General features: G+C 43.5%; 1 long non-coding RNA gene across 1 annotated transcript; it reads right to left on the minus strand.

Moving 5' to 3' along the window:
* Positions 1-6,082: 6,082 nt before the first annotated feature.
* Positions 6,083-16,406, minus strand: LOC118486383. Its single transcript, XR_004878694.1, has 2 exons — positions 16,358-16,406; positions 6,083-6,254 (listed from the first exon to the last, which is right to left on the minus strand). It is a non-coding gene; the product is annotated as an uncharacterized LOC118486383 (long non-coding RNA).
* Between the last annotated feature and the right edge of the window lie 1,592 nt (positions 16,407-17,998).

The following is a 17,998-nucleotide window of genomic DNA, read 5'->3' on the forward strand; positions in this document are numbered from 1 at the left end:
ATGTGAACCAGTTCTTGCAGACGAAGAGCTGGAAGTTCCATAATACACTTCTGGATTCTGTGGCAATGGAACTCTCTTCGCCTTCAATGTTTCCTCCTGATCCTTGTTTTCCAAAAGCTGCACGAAGTCGTTAAAACTTGTAGTTCTCAACGCTCCGTTATACTTAAGGATTTCCAAGAAACTACTCCATTGAGGAGGTAAGGCATCAGCAAACTTCTTTACCACCTCTGCTTGAGTTGTTGTAACTCCAAAATTGTTCAACTCAGTAAGCAGGTGATAGAAACGACTTGTCATGTCTCCCAGAGACTCCTTATCCATGCAAGCGAAGCTGTCAAATTCTTTCTTGAGTAGATCATGACGCAGCTGACGTGTTGCTTCATTCCCTACTCCTCTTGTTTTCAACCCGTCCCACAACTTCTTGGTTGTCTTGAAGCTGACAAACTGGTGATAAATATCCTTGCTCAAAGCCTGGGTGAGAATGGCGTATGCTTTCTTTTCCAGATCATACGTTTTCTTTTTATCTTCGGGAAGATCAGCAAATGACGCAGTCTCTGAAGCAGCAACCTCTATAGCTTGATCGAAATCTGTGGTAAAACGTATCCACAGTTCCGTATTTTGACCAAGAACATATGTTTTAAACCTCTCAGCCCATCCTGGATATTCATTCAAACTCATCAGTTTTGGGGGTCGATTCAAACTTCCTGTTTCGCTTTCGCTTAATAAGATACTTTGTACACTCGGAGTTTGACCCGTTACTAATGCCCATTGATTTGATGGTAAAGCATTTGCTTGTGAAGATGTAGATACTGGAGATTCGGCCCATGATGGTGATAGACTTGTACACGTGTATTTTCCACTATCAGGAGCCGGTGTACCCCACCATGAAGGAGTAACTCCTGAACTTGTATATTTACCACTATCTGGAGCAGGATTCCACCAACTCGGATTCATGATTGATAAGCAAAATAAATGCTAAGTGAATAATCCGAGAAATCACACAGCCGAACGATACTGTTCGAAAAATCTGAAATCACAGAAACTTGTTAACAATAAACAGACCACACTTCGAAAGATCAAATCTTGTTCTAAGGATCAACAGTGCTCGAAAGATTACTGTTGAGTCTTGAACAATAATTTCGAAAGATTCAAGAACTCGAAGGATTCCCTTTTTGAAAGATCCTTATCTTTCGAGTTAAATATCCTTATCTTTCGTATATCTGTCTTTCGAAGGATCACACTTGTTCGAATGATCAACAGTGTTCGAAAGATCACTGTTGACTTTCGAGCAATGGCTTCGAAAGATTCAAAATCTCGAAAGATTCACTCTTGAAAGATCCTTATCTTTCGAGATAAATCCTTATCTTTCGAACAACTATCTTTCGAAAAGATTCCTTATCGAAAGATATGTTTCAGACTTCGAAGGATGGGTCGAAGGATGATGATCTTTCGAGCCTTCCTTGATCGAAAGATGGTCTTTCGATGTCGAAGGATATCTTTCGAAGTCGAAGGATATCTTTCGAATGTGCACTGACACACTGACACAGATGTGACGGGTTGGTGAAAAGGTGACAGGTTGGTAAGTCAACTTTCGGCAGGTAAGGTCTGACACAGATTTCTACCAACTTTGAAATGACCTGAAAATTTACCAAATATGGACAATCTTATCCACACAGTCCGGTGACCGGAATAGTTACCGGAGTATGCCGGAAATCACCAAAACACTCAAAAACAAGTTTTTAAGTTACCCAACCCCACTTTAAACACTCCCGGTTAGTTTATACACGTTTTTACTCAAAGAAAAAGCAAGAAACAAAGTAAAAAACAGGTGCAAAACCAAGTGTTTCAACACACCAAAACTTGTAAAAACCCGGTTTTAAACAAGGTAAAGAGCCAAGCTCTGATACCACTTGTAGGTCCCTATCCGGTGGATGACGAACCTCAAACCTTGTTATACTAACCCACTAGCGAGTGCGGAATCCAAGCTAGCGAGCAAACCGGGATTAAGCAAGTATAAACACAAGCACACACGGGTTCACCGATTAACACAACTTGTATTAATGCAATGAGGGTTCGGTTACAAGCTCAATGTTTACAGAAATGTTCTATAAACTCTCAAAGTGTGTGAGTGTTTCAGACAGGATGCTCTCTGCTGTGTGTCTCTCTGTGTGACTTTTCTGTGTGCACCTGTGTCTAAAACTCAACACTGCATGGGTATATATATACCCAGCCTAGCATGCCTGATCGAAGGATCTGATAGATGGTCCGAAGGATCATCTATCGAAGACCAAGTATTCGAAAGATCATCAAGGACCTCGAAAGATTATCTTTCGAGGTCTATGATTCGAGCCATATCTTTCGATGAGGTCGAAGGATCCACATTATCCTTCGACCTCTTATCCTTCGACACAGTACATCTTTCAACTGTTGACTAAGTCAAACCAGGAGGACGGTTGACTTTGTCAACTTACAGGACTGACAAGGACATCGTTTACATACAGACCGAATATAGACAAAGTACAGACACAAGTGCACCAACAATAATAGCACACAAGAGAGGTCCTTCGAGTTCCAAGCACACCGGGCTTCCTACTTCACCTCCTAGCACCTTGCTATCACCTTGGATTGGATTGAAGTTGCAAGAAAGTGGGTGGTGTATGGGTGGTGTATGGTGGCCGGTTGTGGGTGGCCGAGAGAGGGAGAGAAGATAGTGAGAGAGAGGTGTGATCTTGTGAGGTGATGTTGAATCTATGGAACCATACTTATATAATGTCTTCATATATTTTGGCCAAATCAACAAGCAACAATCTATTATAAAATTGAAATCAAATCTAGGACCATACTTATATAATGTCTTCATATATTTTGGCCAAATCAACAAGCAACAATCTATTATAAAATTGAAATCAAATCTAGGACCATACTTATATAATGTCTTCATATATTTTGGCCAAATCAACAAGCAACAATCTATTATATAATTGAAATCAAATCTAGGAATGATATTGTGAAGTATGGTTAAGATCTTGGGTGGGGTCCATGGGGGCTGATTTACGGTTGGGGGGGGTCTAGTTTAAAAATTGTGACTAAAATGTAACAGGGTAGTTAAATTCCAAGTAATAAACTTACACTTGTTAGTCAGTTTATTTGTGGTGGGTGTTATGGCATACGGGGACCACGACTAGCCAAAAATAATTAAATAATGTGTTTGACAAATATTTGGCGTCCGGGTAATGTCCAGTTGTTCGGTCGGATACTGTTTCGTTAAAGTGTTTAATTATTCCGTAAGGCGTCTTATACATATATTTTTGTAACACAATTAATTCCTAACACATAGGAAAATATTCAGGACCATTTAGTCAAGTTTTTGCACAAGCCAAGTACGTTAACAAACACATGTAAGTATATCACAGTAATCAGAGAGCAGTTAAGTAATTTCGCACAGTCGTCAAACACTTTAATTATCAATAATAAATTGTACGGAATACATAGGATTTTGAGGGTTGTCACAAGAATGATTTTGAAAATTTAATCATCCGCTTTTGAATGATTCTTTTGGCCTTGTGCCTTCCAAGTTTTCAAAATCTCGTCAAAGTTTTGGGTTCTAGATAGTGTGAACACGTGCAAACTAGAAGGGTGAATGCCTGTACCCTGAGTTTTCTGCCTAAGGCTAGACTGTTCGTACAAATCCACATAATCGGACTAGTCACTCTTACCTGGGAACTCTTGGGGTGAGTATTCACTTATAGGCAAGCATGTCTTTGCGATACATTATTTTTGGCCCATTTATTTTGATTAGTCATTGTGTGTCATTTGTTTGCTTTGTGGTAACAAACGAACGACCACCATCTTTGCTTTTTTCGATTTTTGTTTCATCTCATTCTTTTTATCTAATCATCTCACTCGTTTCCTCTCATGTTTCCTCTTTTAGAATGCCTCCTCGACGCGGAAATCCGCTATCTAATGCCGAAATGGTAGATATCATGGCACAACATATGGCTGCTGTACTCCCAGACATTATTGCTCAAGTGAACCAAGCCAACAATAACCAGAATGCTCCATGCAATTTCAAAGAGTTTCAATTCGGCTAAACCACTCAAGTTTAGTGGTTTTGAAGGAGCAACTGGGCTCCTACAGTGGTTCGAGAGCATTGAGAGTACGTTTCGTCACGTTCAGTGTCCTGAAACTCGAAAAGTCGAGTTTGCTTCAAGTGTGTTTCAAAAGAGGGCTCTTACTTGGTGGAACGGGGTTATGAGAGACCGTGGTGCGGAAGTTGCGTTAGCACAAACTTGGGCTGAGCTTAGGGCTCTTATGGTGAGGGAATTCTGTCCTCGTCATGAATTAAGAGCTTTAGAAAGGGAGTTTGACGACCTGAAGCAGGATAGTGGTGAACACCAGGCATATACTGACATGTATGAGGAGTTGAGTTTACTTTGCCCTACCATGGTTACCCCACTCGAGAAGGCTATCGAGAGGTATATAGATGGCTTACCTGACTCTGTGCAAGACATCGTCACTGGTAGTAACCCTACCACAGTTCACCAGGCAATTGAGTTAGCTGCGACATTGATTGAGTCGCATGTTCGAAAAGGTAAGCTATATAGGAAGGGTGACAAGGGTAAGAAACAGCTGTCTGACAAGGGTGCAAGCAAGAAGGATAAGGATTCGAGTTCTTCGAAAGGGTCTAGGAAGCGCAAGGCTTCCCAGAATTTCGCTGTCACTGCCCAAGTTACTCAGGCAGCTCCCAATCAACTCGCACAACCACTAGCTAAGAAACGGTATGCGGGGAATGCACCGTTGTGCAACAGATGCAATAGTCACCATCAACCACAAGTTCCTTGACGTTTCTGTACCAACTATGGGAAGTCAGGTCATCTTTCTGATGCTTTTCGCTTTGCTCCCAATCAAGTTGCACGTAACCCAGCTCAGCAGGCTGCTCAACCGCCTGCTCAATAGCAAGCACAAGCTGCACGACCTCACTTTCCTCCTGGTTCGTGCTATAATTGTGGGGACCTGACTCATTATCGAAACCAGTGTCCAAGGCTGGTCAACACAAATCAGAATCAGGCTCAGGCTCGAGGTCGAGTCTTCAATATGAATGCTATTGAGGCACAAGCAGATAATGAGGTGGTGAACGGTACGTTCTTTGTTAACAATCAGTCTGCTTCTGTTCTTTTTGATTCAGGTGCCGATAAGAGTTTTGTGTCGTTATCTTTTGAGCCATTTCTTCGCGTGTCTAGAATGAAACTAGGAAAGCCTTTGACAGTAGAAGTTGCTAGTGATGAACCCGTTGTTCTTGATTTTGTTCTTCGTAACTGCCAATTGAACCTTGACAACCATCTTTTTCCTATCGACCTCACGCCAATGCAACTTGGGAGTTTCGACATTATAGTGGGTATGGATTGGTTAGCCAAGCATCACGCAGAGGTAGTTTGTTTTGAGAAGATTGTTCGTGTTCCGCTTTCGACAGTTGAGATCCTACAGGTTCGTGGTGAGAAACCTGCTAGTAGCCTCAAGCTCATGTAATGTTCTCAAGCTCATAAGTATCTGCGAAAGAACTATGTGGCCTTCTTGGCACATGTCGTTGTAGACAAAGGCAAAGGTAAATCTATTCAAGATATCCATGTTGTTCGGGATTATCCTGAGTTGTTCCCGAAGAGTTTCCTGGTTTACCCCCAGCACGCCAAGTCGAGTTCCGTATTGATCTTGTACCTGGTGCAAATCCTATTGCCAGATCTCCATATCTTCTTGCACCGTCTGAGATGCAAGAATTGTCTAAGCAGCTTCAGGAGCTTTCTGACAAAGGTTTTATTCGTCCTAGCTTTTCACCTTGGGGTGCTCCCGTTCTTTTTGTCAAGAAGAAGGATGGATCTTTCAGGATGTGTATCGATTATCGTGAGCTTAACAAGCTTACCATCAAGAATCAATATCCCCTACCTCGCATTGATGATCTCTTTGATCAGTTACAGGGTGCTACTTTGTCACACCCCCAAAACCCACCAGCGGAGTACTACCGCTTGGAGGCGTGACTGACCAGGATCCAGCCACCAATCATACTGAACAAGCATATAAACAGTTATAAAAGTTTAACCAATACGATTGGTGTTTCAAACAAACAAAGTTTAAGTTGCAAGCGGAAGCATAAGTTTAAAGTTATAACATAAGTTCAAATGTTTCTCAAATAGAACATGGCACGCAACAATCTGTGTCCCACAACGACTCTCCTCCATGCAAGCTCCAGCTGAGTACCTATGGTCCTGCAAAGCATGTAGTAACGGGTCAACAACTAGTTGAGTGAGTTCACAGTTTGTCACACCCCCAAAATCCACCTGCGGATAACACCCGCTTCGAGGGCGTGACTGACCAGGATCCAGCCACCAATTATACTGAGCATTTAATTAATAGTAGAAATATTTAAAATCCGAAGTAATTAACAACATTGGAGTTTAGATTCGGTAATTAGTTTAACAAAACAGCGGAAGCATAAACCAAAATAGTTTTAAAGACAGTTCATTGATCAAAACAGTTATCCCAACACACGGGTTTGACGAACACTACACTTCCCCAAGTAGCAGCTCCTGAATCATTGGTTACCTGCAAAGCATGCAGTAAGGAGTCAACAATAATGCTGAGTGAGTTCACTAGTTGTCCAGTTTTAATTACCAAAAACTTGTTTCGCCGGTTAATTTACCCGTTTATACATGCCATGGGGAGCTACCCCAAAAGTTAGCGACTAAACTGTTTTTCCAATACCGAACACTAGGTAACCGTTGCGTATCCGCAGGATGCCCCGATGTCAATGTTCTATCATCATTGACGGATTTCTGAGTACATTAGTTCACGACCGTCCCAAACCAGGGCACGGTGTGAGGCTGGTAAACACCTAAATAGCGCTATCAACTAATAACCCGCTCGCCTAACCCGGCGACTAATCGGTATTTGTAGTAGGGACTTGAGTGATAGAGTTTCGTTTAGTGCCGTTGGTTGCAATCCGTATAAACAGTAATTAACCAAAAGGTTTCCCAATACCCGGGAAGGAAAAGTAAGTTTTGTTCCCAATAACTAGGGAAGGTATGTAAATGGTATCCCCTTTTACCAGGGGATAGGATTGTCCAAAAGGTTTCCCAATACCAGGGAAGGAAAAGTAAGTTTTGTTCCCAATAACCAGGGAAAGTATGTAAATGGTATCCCCTTTTACCAGGGGATAGGGTTGTTAGTCTCGTGTCCCAAACCACCGGGACGCATGCTTTTAAGTTGTGAACTCACCTTGGGTTGCTCGGTAGGTTTAGGTTACTTGGTCAAACACGCTGGTCACCACGTCCTAACATGGTTACCGGTATAGGTCAGATACAAGTATTCACGTAAAACACATACTGGCACGTAACATGCAAAACAATACAAACAGTCATGGGGTTATTGGGCCGGCCCTAACATTCACACATTCAAACAGAACACAGTGACACATAGTCCATTTATCAGATAGCCCATGATACACATAATGGCCCAATAACCAAAGTGAGCAGCCCACTCGCAACCAGATGGTCTCGAGTCGTAACCAGGAGATCTCGGCTTGTCACGTTATGGTTGCGAGTCGCAACCGTGCGGTCTCGAGTCATCATGCTGTGGTTGCGAGTCGCAACCGTCGTAGTCTCGAGTCGCAATCATGAGGTTTCGAGTTGTCATGCTATGATTGCGAGTCGCAACTATGTGGTCTCGAGCTGTCTTGCCTTGGTTGCGAGTCGCAACGACGCGGTTGCGAGTCGTAAGCTGTCCCTTTCACGTACACGTGATGATGCAGAAGCAACAGTCCGAAATTGTACCATGTATTCAGACCCAGATTAGGAAACAACCAATAATATTTCACTAACACTTTTCCTAATCTGCCCATATACAACAATAGATCAAACATTACCCTTTTTAAAATCTTCAAACCCCATTCAAACAAGTTCATCTTACATTCATAGTTTTCTAGGGTTTTCATGTCACATATAACCATATTTTATGAACAAAAATCATATGTTTATAACAAGATTATCATGGCAAGAACAAAGAAACATGCATTACATAGCCGAAATCTTAAGTTCAACATCAACATTTTGCAAGAAACAAAGAAGTATAGTTTGGTTGGCCATGAACTCTCTTAGACTACCATTTTCTAAACATGTTACCAAATATTGTCAAACTTTACAAATCAACCTAAGAATCATGCATAACCATTCTAACCAAGCATTTCTAGTTCATACAACATACATAAATCTCATGCACATAGTAACAACACTAACCGGTTGTGAAGAAGGAGGATGAGCCGAAAGAAAGGAAGAAAATGAGAGAAGATGAAGTGTCCGAGTGATGGTCTTGACCGAGTGTCTTGTCCGATATGCTCCAAGCTTGAACCGAGATCAAGGAGAAGGAAAGTGGTGTTGTTGGGGTTTTCTAGTGGGAGAGAATAGAAGAGTCTATGTGTGGATTGTTTGGTAACAAATGAGAGAAATGGGGAAAGTTGGGGATTATATACCAAGGGGTCACGAGTTGGGCTAGGGATTTCGGCCCAAATGGTTTCGGCTCAAAGGCCCACTCGAGACCGAGTGGCCCACTCGCAACCGAGTGGTTGCGAGTCATGGTCTCGGGTCGTAGTCTCGGCTCTTATATATTTATATATAATACACATACACAACACATATCATGTACTAAAGTCACGTTTTTATTTAATAATAATCATATATGCACAAAATATTACAAGGTGTTCGTTCGGAAAAACCTCGAGTGTCACATTATCCCCAAGTTTTAAGAACTTTCGTCCCGAAAGTTGAAGCAGCCACTGCCAAGCTAGCGTGTTTTAACGGGGTGTCACATCATCCCCCCGTTAGTTTGGAATTTCGTCCCGAAATTCGGTTGTAGCTTCAGTGCTGGGGTTTTCGTTTGGGAATAACTGGGGATACTTGGACTTCATCTGGTCCTCCCGCTCCCAGGTAAACTCTGGGCCGCGACGTGAGTTCCAACGAACTCGAACAAAAGGTATTCTAGTGCTCTTGAGGACCTTAACATCCCGGTCCGTGATTTCGACAGGTTCTTCGACGAATTTCAACTGTTCGTCGATAGTGAGTTCCTTCAGAGGAACTACGTGCGTCTATCTGACAGACACTTCTTCAGATTCGACACATGGAAAACGTTGCGAACTGCACCGAGTTCTGCTGGTAAGTTCAGTCTGTAGGCCACCTTGCCTATTTTCTCAGGGATTTCGAAAGGTCCAACGTACCGTGGGTTGAGTTTGCCTCGTTTACCAAAACGAACCACACCCTTCCAGGGTGAAACTTTGAGTGATACCCGCTCCCCAACCTGGAGCTCAAGTGGTTTCCTGCCCTTATCGGCGTAGGCCTTCTGACGGTCACGAGCGGCCGCCATGCGTTGTCGTATTTGAGCAATCCGCTCAGTAGTGTCTACCACATGTTCTGGACCAGTGATTTGACTATCCCCCACCTCTGCCCAACAAAGAGGTGACCGGCATTTACGTCCGTACAATGCCTCAAACGGAGCAGCTTTAATGCTGGTGTGGTAGCTGTTATTATACGAGAATTCCACGAGTGGCAGATGCCTTTCCCAGCTGTTGCCAAAGTCGTTTACACTAGAGCGAAGCATGTCTTTTAATGTTTGCATAGAGCGTTCGGACTGCCCGTCCGTCTGTGGGTGATACGCTGTGCTCATATCTAAACGTGAGCCAAAAGACTTGTGCATTGCTTGCCACAGTTCCGAAGTAAAACGTGCATCTCGATCAGAGATGATAGAGGTGGGCACCCCGTGCCTCGAAACAACTTCCTTGAGGTATATCTTCGCCAGAGTGGAGAATTTATCTGTTGTCTTTGATCGCCAAGAAGTGTGCGGATTTCGTGAGTCGATTCACGATCACCCAGATAGTATCGTTTCCGCGCTGTGATCTAGGTAGGCCAGTAATGAAATCCATGGAAATTTGCTCCCATTTCCATTGTGGTATCTCTGGTTGTTGGAGTAGGCCTGAGGGTTTCTGATATTCCGTCTTGACTCGCGCACAAGTCAAACACTTGCTGACGTAAGTTGCTATGTGGGCCTTCATGCTAGGCCACCAATACGTAGTCTTAATATCGTGGTATATCTTATCCGAACCAGGGTGTACTGAGTAGCGAGATTTGTGCGCTTCATCCATCGCAAGTTCTCGCAAGTTCTCGTAAGTCGCCATAGATCACCCGCGTAGGGCTTCAGCTCTAACGTTCTCTGGTTTCAGTGCTTCTATCTGAGCAGCTCGTATTTGCGAAGGTAGACTAGAATGGATCGTGAGTTGTAAAGCTCTTACGCGCTTGGGCGTAGTGTCCTTCTGACTGAGGGCGTCTGCCACTACATTGGCCTTGCCCGGGTGATACCTGGCACTCGTAATCATTCAGCAGTCCGACCCATCGTCGCTGTCGCATATTTAGTTCCTTCTGCTTGAATATGTGTTCTAAACTTCTGTGGTCGGTGTAGATGGCGCACTTGGTTCCGTATAGGTAATGCCGTCATAACTTAAGTGCGAAGATCACTGCTCCCAGTGCCAAATCAAGCGTTGTGTAGTTCCTTTCGTGCGTCCTAAGTTGTCGAGAGGCGTAAGCAATAACCTTCTCGCGTTGCATCCGCGTGTAACTGGGATCCTGATTCGAAGCATCATGGTATACCGCTAGATCACCCGTACCCTAGGGTGAAGACGATGTTCAGTGCATTACAAAGTTGGGATTCGAAAGCTGAAAAGACGTCCTCCTGTTTTGGTCTTTCACGAACACAACACCCTGATGTGCCAACGAGACTTAAGTTGTGCGACCTTCGAAAATCTTGTGATTAAGCTGCGATAGTATCTAGTGGGACCAAGAAACTCCTGTATCCTCGAAGGGATCTTTGATGTTGATCAGTTCCTAACCAAATGGATCTTAGCGAGATCCATGTGTATTCCCACTTCGTTGTTTGATAAAAAGAAAATGTGTACTTCCCGAATCCTGAAGTCATACTTAGGTAGACTTCGCACGTAGACGCTCCTCCCCTAGAAGCTCTACAATGGAATACAAGGGTTGTTCAAGGTGCCCCTTTCTCCTAGAAGCGATTCAAAACGTACTAGATAAACACAGTTGCAGCGTGATCCATAAAGCAGCTGGTGGGTTGTTCACCCCAAAAGGTCATGGAATAATTCATCCGGTGTCTCCTGGAAACGGCCTTATTGCGTTCACTATGCCGTTTTAGGAACATCCTCCCTTTGGACTTCCATCTGATGTTAGTTCGTTCGCTACTCAATCTTCACATAGGAGCATGACCCATGTAACTGGTCAACAGGTTGTCAATACAGGATCGAGACAAACGGTTTTGGGCTGTCACCTTGATGAGCTCTTAATAGTCAGTATACACACGAAAAAGGCCCATCTTCCCTAGGATAAGTGGGGCTCCCCCAAAGCGAAGAACTAGACCCTACAAAACTCCTGTCCAACGGTTCCTATAGTTGCTTTGATAGATCTTGCGACCTTCCCGGCGCAAAATGGTAAAAGTACAAGTAATCAGGGCTGCCTCAGACGTGAGATCAGACTGAGATTCCGCCTAACAAATTTTCGGAAGAAAAACTGAATGTTCCTCGGATAGCACGCCGAGAGAAACAACGAACAACTGGTGGATCCTCGATCCACTTTTCCTTAGCCTTAACATCCGTAGCGGTTGCTAACACAACGGAGTAATCCCTCTGTAGACGCTTCTGGCCTTCACAGCTGAAATGGCGCTAACTATTGAACTACTCTGATGCTTTAGAACAAATGCCGATTCTCCACACAAAGTTTTCTCCTCACTGGGTATATTCGCGTGATTCCTGGGTAACCAATTCACACTAACTACTGCGTTGTAACCATCGAGGGTGGTAGAAGGAAGGTCGACATCGGACACTCGTCCCACAAGGTCGTGTTTACACCCTAACGAACTTTTGAGATTCTATATGACTTGCCATCAGTCGATTCCACATCTGGTTCGGTTTTAAGAAGTATCAGGGTCAAGCAGAATAGAGATGAAGCAAACAACTACCCATACAAGCTACCATGTTGCTACTATGCCTGGCGTCGCCTGCGCCAATCCTAAATGCCCTTCCACGAGCATCATTTCCAATGTTGTTGTTACGGTTGCGAGGATTCCCTATTATCATTCCCCTGGTTGTTGACCTTGATGTTGTCGCGACTGTTGTTTCTGATGTCGTTGCTTGAAATGGTGCGCTACGATCCTTCACTGACAAGTCCATCTTGTCGCGTTTCCGTGCCGCGTCCCAAGGTGTACTTATTGAGCTGGCTGTTACGCATTTCCGCACCATTGTCGATTGTCATCGCTTATGGCCCGACTGATTCGTAAGAGCTGGCTCCTATGAGCCGCTGACTAGGGTTAAGGGTTCGATTGGAGTCAATTCGCTGATGCTCGTTGTCGGTGACTAGGGTCGTTCAAATGCTGAAGCCAGTAGGGTACTACGTCTATCCTCTTGACTGATTAATACACGGTATGTTGAGATAGTGTTGCAGGAGTGATCGCACTTCGGGATTTAAGACGTCAACACGTTACGTTCCAGCAAGCGAAGAAAGGTGAGAAGGATATAGACCAATCATTGTCGTTTCAACACCCATCCCGGGGATGCTCGTACAGGCACCTAATGTTCTACACAGTTCGCTAGGCGTTCATATGGGTGTTCAGGTAATACTCGATAGCATCGAGGTTCGAAAGGGGTGCAGTGAGAAGTGAAAAGATCGTGTTCGAGTAGGAGACAATCACTGCTACGGCTCCTATGGACTGTTGTGTTTCTCATCATACAAATAACGAAATGGAACCCCTTTTTCACTTGTTAAGCCTCACTGGGACTCACATCCACCCCACTATATTATTATGTGTGCACCCACAATAATATTGTGATTTGCATGTTCATCTCAGCTCCTCTTAACTCATGTCAAATGGTTCCCCACACTCGAGTAGATTTCAAAGAGTATTAAGTAGTGTAAGTCACGGAGGTTTAGGGAATTACCACCCTATCAATCACATGATACGAGAAAGTGTTCATGAATTCATATTGGTGTGCTAACGTGCAATCACATGCAATATCGTATGTGGGCGTTCACTAGTTAAGCATACTAGTACGTATAGCGAAACAGGAAACATAAAGTAAGCAAACAAGTAAACACTGGTCCGAGCTATGAGGTCAAAAGTGTTGAGCCTTGTACTTGGAGTGTAGTGTCGTCACGAGTCACGGGTTATAGTCTGGTTTTCTCCAAAAAGATTTTCCCCTTTTTAAAACCAAGTTCACTATAATCCAATGGCTCTGATACCAATCTGTCACACCCCCAAAATCCACCTGCGGATAACACCCGCTTCGAGGGCGTGACTGACCAGGATCCAGCCACCAATTATACTGAGCATTTAATTAATAGTAGAAATATTTAAAATCCGAAGTAATTAACAACATTGGAGTTTAGATTCGGTAATTAGTTTAACAAAACAGCGGAAGCATAAACCAAAATAGTTTTAAAGACAGTTCATTGATCAAAACAGTTATCCCAACACACGGGTTTGACGAACACTACACTTCCCCAAGTAGCAGCTCCTGAATCATTGGTTACCTGCAAAGCATGCAGTAAGGAGTCAACAATAATGCTGAGTGAGTTCACTAGTTGTCCAGTTTTAATTACCAAAAACTTGTTTCGCCGGTTAATTTACCCGTTTATACATGCCATGGGGAGCTACCCCAAAAGTTAGCGACTAAACTGTTTTTCCAATACCGAACACTAGGTAACCGTTGCGTATCCGCAGGATGCCCCGATGTCAATGTTCTATCATCATTGACGGATTTCTGAGTACATTAGTTCACGACCGTCCCAAACCAGGGCACGGTGTGAGGCTGGTAAACACCTAAATAGCGCTATCAACTAATAACCCGCTCGCCTAACCCGGCGACTAATCGGTATTTGTAGTAGGGACTTGAGTGATAGAGTTTCGTTTAGTGCCGTTGGTTGCAATCCGTATAAACAGTAATTAACCAAAAGGTTTCCCAATACCCGGGAAGGAAAAGTAAGTTTTGTTCCCAATAACTAGGGAAGGTATGTAAATGGTATCCCCTTTTACCAGGGGATAGGATTGTCCAAAAGGTTTCCCAATACCAGGGAAGGAAAAGTAAGTTTTGTTCCCAATAACCAGGGAAAGTATGTAAATGGTATCCCCTTTTACCAGGGGATAGGGTTGTTAGTCTCGTGTCCCAAACCACCGGGACGCATGCTTTTAAGTTGTGAACTCACCTTGGGTTGCTCGGTAGGTTTAGGTTACTTGGTCAAACACGCTGGTCACCACGTCCTAACATGGTTACCGGTATAGGTCAGATACAAGTATTCACGTAAAACACATACTGGCACGTAACATGCAAAACAATACAAACAGTCATGGGGTTATTGGGCCGGCCCTAACATTCACACATTCAAACAGAACACAGTGACACATAGTCCATTTATCAGATAGCCCATGATACACATAATGGCCCAATAACCAAAGTGAGCAGCCCACTCGCAACCAGATGGTCTCGAGTCGTAACCAGGAGATCTCGGCTTGTCACGTTATGGTTGCGAGTCGCAACCGTGCGGTCTCGAGTCATCATGCTGTGGTTGCGAGTCGCAACCGTCGTAGTCTCGAGTCGCAATCATGAGGTTTCGAGTTGTCATGCTATGATTGCGAGTCGCAACTATGTGGTCTCGAGCTGTCTTGCCTTGGTTGCGAGTCGCAACGACGCGGTTGCGAGTCGTAAGCTGTCCCTTTCACGTACACGTGATGATGCAGAAGCAACAGTCCGAAATTGTACCATGTATTCAGACCCAGATTAGGAAACAACCAATAATATTTCACTAACACTTTTCCTAATCTGCCCATATACAACAATAGATCAAACATTACCCTTTTTAAAATCTTCAAACCCCATTCAAACAAGTTCATCTTACATTCATAGTTTTCTAGGGTTTTCATGTCACATATAACCATATTTTATGAACAAAAATCATATGTTTATAACAAGATTATCATGGCAAGAACAAAGAAACATGCATTACATAGCCGAAATCTTAAGTTCAACATCAACATTTTGCAAGAAACAAAGAAGTATAGTTTGGTTGGCCATGAACTCTCTTAGACTACCATTTTCTAAACATGTTACCAAATATTGTCAAACTTTACAAATCAACCTAAGAATCATGCATAACCATTCTAACCAAGCATTTCTAGTTCATACAACATACATAAATCTCATGCACATAGTAACAACACTAACCGGTTGTGAAGAAGGAGGATGAGCCGAAAGAAAGGAAGAAAATGAGAGAAGATGAAGTGTCCGAGTGATGGTCTTGACCGAGTGTCTTGTCCGATATGCTCCAAGCTTGAACCGAGATCAAGGAGAAGGAAAGTGGTGTTGTTGGGGTTTTCTAGTGGGAGAGAATAGAAGAGTCTATGTGTGGATTGTTTGGTAACAAATGAGAGAAATGGGGAAAGTTGGGGATTATATACCAAGGGGTCACGAGTTGGGCTAGGGATTTCGGCCCAAATGGTTTCGGCTCAAAGGCCCACTCGAGACCGAGTGGCCCACTCGCAACCGAGTGGTTGCGAGTCATGGTCTCGGGTCGTAGTCTCGGCTCTTATATATTTATATATAATACACATACACAACACATATCATGTACTAAAGTCACGTTTTTATTTAATAATAATCATATATGCACAAAATATTACAAGGTGTTCGTTCGGAAAAACCTCGAGTGTCACACAGTTGGGTGTTCGTTTTAGTTGTTTCGAAAACAGTTTCCTTTATCTGGCATCCTGCCGTGGGGGTTACCCCATAGTTTAAAAACGTGACTTGTTCATTCCCAGTTACTCCGGCACTCCAGCCGTGGGGGCTACCCCATGTTAGTTATCAGGCATTTCGGCCGTGGGGGCTACCCCATGCGTACACTAGACTCGTTACCATATCGACTGCTGACTGTAGTCATGTTTATGTGCCCTGAAAACCATCAATGTCTATCATCATTGACGTGCCCCAGATCCATTAGTTCACGCCCGTCCTCTGCGGCACGGTGTGAGGTTTGTCAGACCTAAATAGCGCTATCTAACTAATGACCCGCTCGCCATTGGCCCGGCGATTAAGTCGATACAAAAAGGAGGGACTTCGTGATGGAGTTTTAGTCTAGTACGAGTTATCCGTCCATCCGGACGAGGAATCACATTCCTGAACCATAGACGTCCTGCCCAAGGAGGACGAGGAATCCACGTTCCTGAACCCCGTTCCCAACCCAGGGAATCCCATGCTTTGTAGAGGGTGTGAACTCACCTTGGTTTGCTCGGCAGTAACACAGAAAAGTTAATCAAGTTTGCAGGTAATCAATTAGGTCCTATCACAGATATTATTCGTATCAGATTCAAGCCAAGCAGTGCACGAATGTTCAACACATATTGTACACGGGTATTGATCATGGCAAACACGTTTAACATCAACAGTTCACAGTTAACAGTCAAACATAACCCAAAGTCTAAGTGTGAAGCCCTAACAGTTGGGCTCGTGATAACAGGCCCAAACAATACGTCAACAGTAACACAGAAGTCCATAAGGCTGGCCCATTAACTAAGGCCCGTAACTAAGCAAGCCCACTAAGTGTGGTCTCGAGTCGCAACCGGACTCGCAACATGGTTTCGAGTCATGCTGTTTGTGTTGATCATGGATGGTTGCGAGTCGCAACCTGTGTCGCAACCATGGTTTCGGCTCGTCATGCTGAGGTCTCGAGTCGCAACGGGACTCGTAACCTGTGGTCTCGGCTTGTCATGTTATGGTTGCGAGTCGTAACCAGGTGTTCTCGACTCGCAACTGGTGTCGCAACGTGGAGGTTTCGAGTCGCAACCAGGGGTTCCGACTCCCCAACAGTTGCTGATTCTGCGCAGATCGTACTATCCAATAGAATTCATGCAGAAACATGTACCAGCCACTAAACATGTTTTGTTGTCTAAAATTTACCCAAAATGGATCAAACAATGCAGGTTTCAAATATTCAAATCACATTCAAAGCATATTCAAGTAGTTCTTCATGTTCTTCAAACATTCAACAAGTTCTTCAAATATTCAAATCACACACAACCCTTATTCTAACACATTTTGCATCAATCCCCAACATAGTCATGAATAACAAATCAACATATTTAACCGAACACTACAAACTCGGTTCTATACTAAGCCGACTCTATGACACATGTAAACCGGTTTCATGAACATCAACAACTAGTAGTTTTAAACTCCATTTAACACAAGATATCATAACCCATCATGCAATGTATCCGAAATCAAGACATATCAACCGATTATCAACATTGTACACATTAGAATCATATACAATAAGAACATCATGTGAACACTAATATCCAAACACAATAAGCATCATATCATTCATTTTTATCATTTAGCATCACCAACATCAATCAATAAGCACCATAAATACTACCCGGTTGGTGAAGTGTGTGTGCCGATCCAAAGTCCAAATCCGAGAGTTCTTGTGCCAACCGATTGGATCCGAGAGCTTGGAGGTGTGTTTGTGTTTCTAGAGTTTTAGTGAGAGAGAAGATAGGAGAATGTGTGTAGAGGAGTATGTGTGGTGTCCAAAGAAATGGTGAGTGTGGCCATGAGTGTAGTATATATACTAGTCCTTCATGATTCACCCTAAAGGGCTTACTAGCCGGTTAAGGAGGTCACGGCCCAAAGGCCCAAATCGGTCACTATTCACTCGAGACCTCATGGTCTCGAGTCGGGTCCTTTGTTCTCGGTCGGGTTCTCGGCTCACATATAACACGTACATATATACATACAAATACACACATAACAAGGCACATAACACATAAAAGGTTCACGTTTATCATTAAGTTTAATCAGTTAACTAGTCACATAACGTTCAAGTATGTTGCATCAAGACACAACGAAGGTTCTAGA

Source organism: Helianthus annuus, chromosome 14 (genome assembly GCF_002127325.2).
Source record: "Helianthus annuus cultivar XRQ/B chromosome 14, HanXRQr2.0-SUNRISE, whole genome shotgun sequence".
In the NCBI taxonomy this organism is placed as follows: Eukaryota; Viridiplantae; Streptophyta; class Magnoliopsida; order Asterales; family Asteraceae; genus Helianthus; species Helianthus annuus.